Genomic DNA, 6000 nt, shown 5'->3' with positions numbered 1-6000 from the left:
CGCAATTATAATTTAATTCACCCTATCTTATTTTGCATTTGTCATCAAACCTGTGAGGTGTTACTCTGGGAATATAATATGTTGGTAAAAATGAAATCTACCCTATCAAATCAGGAAGATAACTCATACAAAGAAAGCATGTAATACAAGTCGTTCCGTCAGTGCGAAAAAAAGCGACGCTTCTGAAGAAAACATTTATGAAGAAAAGATTATTATTGATATTTGAAAAGAGGGTGAATGGAGCATACAGAAGAAAATCTTGAAGCTCCATTCAGTTATACCAACAAAGAGGGTGAATTTACTAACTAGACTGCTATTGTTGTATCTTCCTTAGACCCTTGATTATCTGGATACTCCAATAAAGTCTTACATTAAGGTGATATTACTATCCTCCTAGGTGGCTATTCGTTTTTAAACGAATTTTTTATCTTGTAGCCAGATAGGGGCTAGGTTGGTAAAATTCTAGTTAATTCACTTCTTGCTATCTCGGAAAGGGTTTAGGTTAGGAAAATGAAACTTTCAGGGATGGGTGTACAGGCTAAAGTATGTCCCAGGAAGGTATTTTAAATTACCCACCTCCACTCCTTCTCCCTCTAGAGCGCCCTGTAATTTGCCTATATGACAGGTCCATTTACCAATTGAAATTTTGACAAAATAACATTTTACCTTAATTTTCAGTAACTATCTGGTTTCTCTCTGTCTTTAGTTCTGAAAATGCAATTCCTGTAATTTGATTAGAATTTTGAGCCATATCAATGTTTTTTTTTCCAAAATTTAGGAAATGTATTTGCATATCTTTAAAACCTTATAAAATGGAGTTGAGCAAAGCTATGAAGCTGAAAACAATTTTGTTGTACTTCAATTAAGCAGAAGATCTATTTTGCAAGGTTTCACTTTTATAACACATATATTTTTCAAGGTCATCAAAGGTCAGGGCAATATTAGATGCAAAGGAAAGGTAAAGCATTGTGTAGCTGCTATCAAAATATGCAACTACTATTATTCTCAATTTAATGGAGTTAAAATTGTTCTCTTAAGATGCTTCCTTCTGAAAAACCCAATTCTTGGATTTTTACCAAGTTGTTAATCTATGATAAGTAATTTAAGGTTCTTCAAATGAATTTAGAGCTTAAAATAACTCTATGGAATGTGTTTCACAGATCATGCCCCTTCTTCTTCCAAATCTCCCTACCTAGAGCTTCAAAAACTGCATAAAGACAAGTTTATACCTGTTTTATCTTGAGAGGAAAAACTTTTTTTTTATGTAAACTTAGTTTGATTGTGATTTTCTTTTTTCTAAGTTTTGGACTTACTATATTGCGACTAAACATTATGTCTGAATGTTTGACAAGTACAGGAATTGATCTTTCTGCCAGAAATCCTCAGCATCAAAAATTTTGTTGAATTTTGCTTCATTTGGTATGTAAAAAATTAATATGTTTCTTCTTTCATTGAGTATATTATGATTTGTAAAACTTTAATTTTAAAAATATTTATATCCTTCATAAAAAAAATATATATTATAGCCAACATTAAAGATTTGGTTACTAGTACCAGAGTGTTTTCTTTTTAAGTTCTAAATTGCTTTCAGACTTAATTTAAACAGACTTTTGGTTTTTATTTGGTACCCTGCTACCTTATATCTGTGTTAGAAGATTGGTCAAACAGTTCACATCACTGAACTTTAATTAAGGAGCAGCTCAACTCAACAGTAACCAAAACTCCAAAGATCATGACTGTAAAACAAAAACAGTAATTTTTATTTTTGATGTTCTTTTCTTTTTACTTAGTGACATCTCTTACTGGAATACAGCCAAACTATGAAAAAGATACATTAAATAAAAAATTATAAAATACCAAGGAAAAAATATATTACTTCTGTGAATTGAAAGTGAACTGCAAGTGAATATTTGCTGAGGTCTGGAATTAATGGACAAATTTTCTCAAAACTGCTGATTTGCCATATAGAAAGAATCTAAAAAGGGCTGGTAGCTATCAAGGTGTACCTATAGTTAAAGCAGGCAATGAGAAGGATGAAATGTGGAAGACTAGTACCCAGAATAAGCCATACAACAATGTAGCAGCACTTGTGTTTCTTTGGGGATTATATTGTAGCAAAATTTATATCACAGCTTCAGAATACATTTGACTGCCTGGCAGCCAGTCTAGATCATTCTCCCTGAACATCTAGTTGTGCTTTTTGCAGATAAAGTGAACAATGAGTATCACACATGCTGTTGGTTGTGCCATTTGTCAGCAGTCATGTAAAACCAAATACCAGAAAGTATCAACAATGAAAGTGAAGAACAAAGAACTGTGCTATTAGAAGACCATCAACTACAAGGATTAGGACAAATCCTGAATGAAAGCAAAGCAGAAACTAATATTATGTTAGAAGAACAACACCATCACAATCACTGACACTTGCAAACTCTGGTAAAAGCCCAGTACAAAACTATAAAGAAGCAACAAACTATGCAAGTGCCAATCAAGAGTCATTGGGGCCATTCAGGGTTGCATTTATTCACTGTGGAGCCCTATGTTTTCCCAAAGAAACAGTAGCATACAAAGGTGATTCATTTGGAGGTGGCTGTTTGCTTTGTGGAATTGCATTGCAATCTCTACAATTTCCAAATGAGCTTTGTCTTTTATATTAAAAAAAGCAAGTTTTTTAAATTAAAACTTAAAACGAACAGAAATTACTTTTTATATGAAAGGGGTTGTTCATTCCTCAATGCCCACCCCTTATGCTAAAGTTTGACTCTTTCTCTCAATTCTACATTTTAGAAGAGTAAAAAACTTTAGCAGAAAGAGCAGGGCATTGAGGAGTGAACAACCCCTTTCATATATGGAGTAATTTGTGTTTGTTTTAGGTTTTAATATTGCTCCTTACTTTCAATTAAAAAAAACTTGTTTTTTTGTTTGTTTAACTTCTGATCGTTTTTGAATTACTGCATGTTTTGATTTTGGCTCTCTTCACATGAAAAATCAAAACGAAATTTACATGTTAATTTATTTTTATGGCTAAATTGCTTTCTTATGTTTTTGATCAGACCATTTTAAGAAAAAAGAAAGTGGGGGAGTGGGCCTAGCTACCCTCCAGGTTTTTGGTTACTTAAAAAAGCAACTAGAACTTTTAATTATTTATTAACGTTTTTATTAGTAAAAGTATATGTAGCTTACATAACAAACTTCTACATTGACATGTTTTTAATATATATATGAGGGGGGTCACTCCCTCGTCAATACCTTGCTCTTTACACAAAAACTTAAATTTTTTCCCAATTTCTTAAGAATGACCCCTGAATCATAAAGGCCATAGAATAAATAGTTGAAATTAATAAAATTACACTAGCTTAAAGAACAAGGTATTAGGAGGAGGAGAACTCTTCATATGAATAATGGTTTCTGTTCATTTTAAGTTTTAGTGCTGCTCCTTAGTTTCAGTTGAAAAAACTCAATGTTCATTAAAAGATACTAGAAAATCCTGCATCCCCTCCATGGAAATTTTCTTCCCCCATGACTAATTCCTCCATGAAAAGATTCCTCCAAATAAAACCCTCCCCTCAGCCAAAAAATATCCCTGAAAGTGTCTGTACACTTCCCAATAAGCATTACTATGTGTAAATACTGGTCAAAGTTTGTAACTTGTAACCCCTCCCATGGGGACTGTGGGGGAGTAAGTCGTCCCCAAAGACATAGTTATTAGGTTTTTTTACTATGCTGAATAAAATGTCCAATTTTTGATCTGGTGGCATTGGGATGAAATTAGCGAGGGAGGGGGCCTAGGTTTCCTCGTTTTTTTTTTGGTAGCTTAAAAAGGGTACTAGAAATTTTATTTTCCTTTATAATTAGCCCTTACACGACATTCTAGGACCACTGGGTTGATACAAGAACCCCTGGAAAAAAACAAATAAACATGCATCCATGATCCATCCTTTGGCAAAAATAGAAAATTCCACATTTTTGTAGATAGGAGCTTGAAAATTCTACTCTGGGGTTCTCTGATAGGCTGAATCTGATGGTGTGATTTTTATTAAGATTCTGTGACTTTTTAAGGGGTGTTTTCCCCTATTTTCTAAAATAAGACTAATATTCTCAGGCTTGTAACTTTTGATGGATAAGTTTAATATTAATGAAACCTGTATATTCAAAATCAGCATTAAAATGCAATTCTTTTGAAGTAATTACTGTTATAAAAATTTCATTTTTTAGAGTTTTGGTTACTATTGAGCTGGGTCACTCCTTACTACAGTTCATTATCACAAACTGTTTGATTATGTCACTTGCTCTTTAAAGAGTTCTACAGATAAATCACAAGTGTGAATTATCAAGGAATATTTTGTGAGACACAGGCAACTATACCAAAGATTAAATGAAGTTATGAGAAGAGAGGATTATATAAATAACCACTCTTGATATAACCCATAGTTACGAAATATTGTGTTATGCAGAAAACGTATCAATTTTACAGATTTCTATAGTTTACAGTTTGTGCAAACAGAGGGTAGTATGATTTTTTTTGCACCATATTGCATTTAGAAGTTCAAAGCTTCTCTGTTCCTATTTATATACCATATTCACTTCCAAAAAGCTGTTACTAGTTGTAAGCTAATTTTTGACAGGGTGTGATAGTATGTCAACTTCTTTATTTTAAGAATTTACTTGTGTACTTTCTCTAATGTACTTGTATTAAAAATTCATTATTCTCAGTTTATCTTTAAGAAGCTAAAATTTTACCTTTGTTTAAAAAAGGCAATGAAGGTAATCCAAGCAAGTATAGGCCTCTTACAATAATATCTCCTTTTTCTAAAGTTTCAAGATGATAGTAAAGAGTACTTTTACTTTCTTCCTTTTAAAGAATATTTTTATTTCCCCCTATCAGTTTGGTCTCTTCAGTGGTAGGTCAACAAAGCAAGCAGTATCCACTTTACATAATTTCTTATCAGAGACTATGGATGTTAATTATCTGTTGTAAACTATATCTTTTTATATTAAAAACGCTTTTGATACAATAGACTTTGTAATTCTTTTTGATAAGTTGGATAATATCAAAATTCATGGAATGGCACTCAACTTAGTCAAATTGTATTTATCTGAAAGAAGTTTTGAAGTCCAACTAATATAAGTTTTTGACAAGTCGGTATTTTTTTTAGGAACAAGTTTGAGATCATTGAGGGATTTGTCATTTCAAAATATTAATAATGAAATTTCTTCCCTAAAATAAAGTGGATATATCTAGATATTAAGGTATTTATATTGATTCAGCTTACGGTTTGAAGTACATCCTATAATTAAATATGTGGCAACAATGTCCAGTAATTTAGGTTGTTTGCATAGATTAAACTGTAGGTTTCCATACCAGTTTGTGAGGACTTAATATTTTTTATTAGTTGAATGCTATTTTCAATATTGCCTAAGAGTTTGGAAGTTTACTTTCTCTCCATATTCACAAGGTCTCCAAATTGTTTAGAATAAATCAGTGGGAATCTTGGAAATTTTTAACATACCCTGGGAAGAAAGAAAGTTTATTTTGAAACTCAAACATGTTTTTTATTTCTCAATATTTTTGATCTGACCTTGAAATTATTCTTTGCATAGCATGAAACTTTATGTTGAAACTAAACATACCCATTTATTAAGAGCTAGGAATTTATTTATTTTCCTGTTTGTTAACAATGAGTATAGGTCTCTTACAATAATATCTCCTTTTTCTAAAGTTTCAAGATGATAGTAAAGAGTACTTTTACTTTCTTCCTTTTAAAGAATATTTTTATTTCCCCCTATCAGTTTGGTCTCTTCAGTGGTAGGTCAACAAAGCAAGCAGTATCCACTTTACATAATTTCTTATCAGAGACTATGGATGTTAATTATCTGTTGTAAACTATATCTTTTTATATTAAAAACGCTTTTGATACAATAGACTTTGTAATTCTTTTTGATAAGTTGGATAATATCAAAATTCATGGAATGGCACTCAACTTAGTCAAATTGTATTTA

General features: G+C 31.7%; 1 protein-coding gene across 1 annotated transcript in view; it reads left to right on the top strand.

The window, feature by feature from the left end:
* The first annotated feature begins 201 nt into the window (after positions 1-201).
* Positions 202-6000, top strand: part of LOC136043023 (zinc finger protein 816-like) — a 54287-nt gene continuing 48488 nt past the window's right edge. Inside the window, exon 1 of the mRNA XM_065727910.1 lies at positions 202-376. The gene's annotated coding sequence lies outside the window, so the exon portion shown is untranslated. The remainder of the gene's footprint in view (positions 377-6000) is intronic.

This window comes from Artemia franciscana, unplaced genomic scaffold, assembly GCF_032884065.1.
Source record: "Artemia franciscana unplaced genomic scaffold, ASM3288406v1 Scaffold_284, whole genome shotgun sequence".
In the NCBI taxonomy this organism is placed as follows: Eukaryota; Metazoa; Arthropoda; class Branchiopoda; order Anostraca; family Artemiidae; genus Artemia; species Artemia franciscana.
Note: the sequence above shows the minus strand (reverse complement) of the source record. Positions and strands in the feature narration are given on the sequence as shown.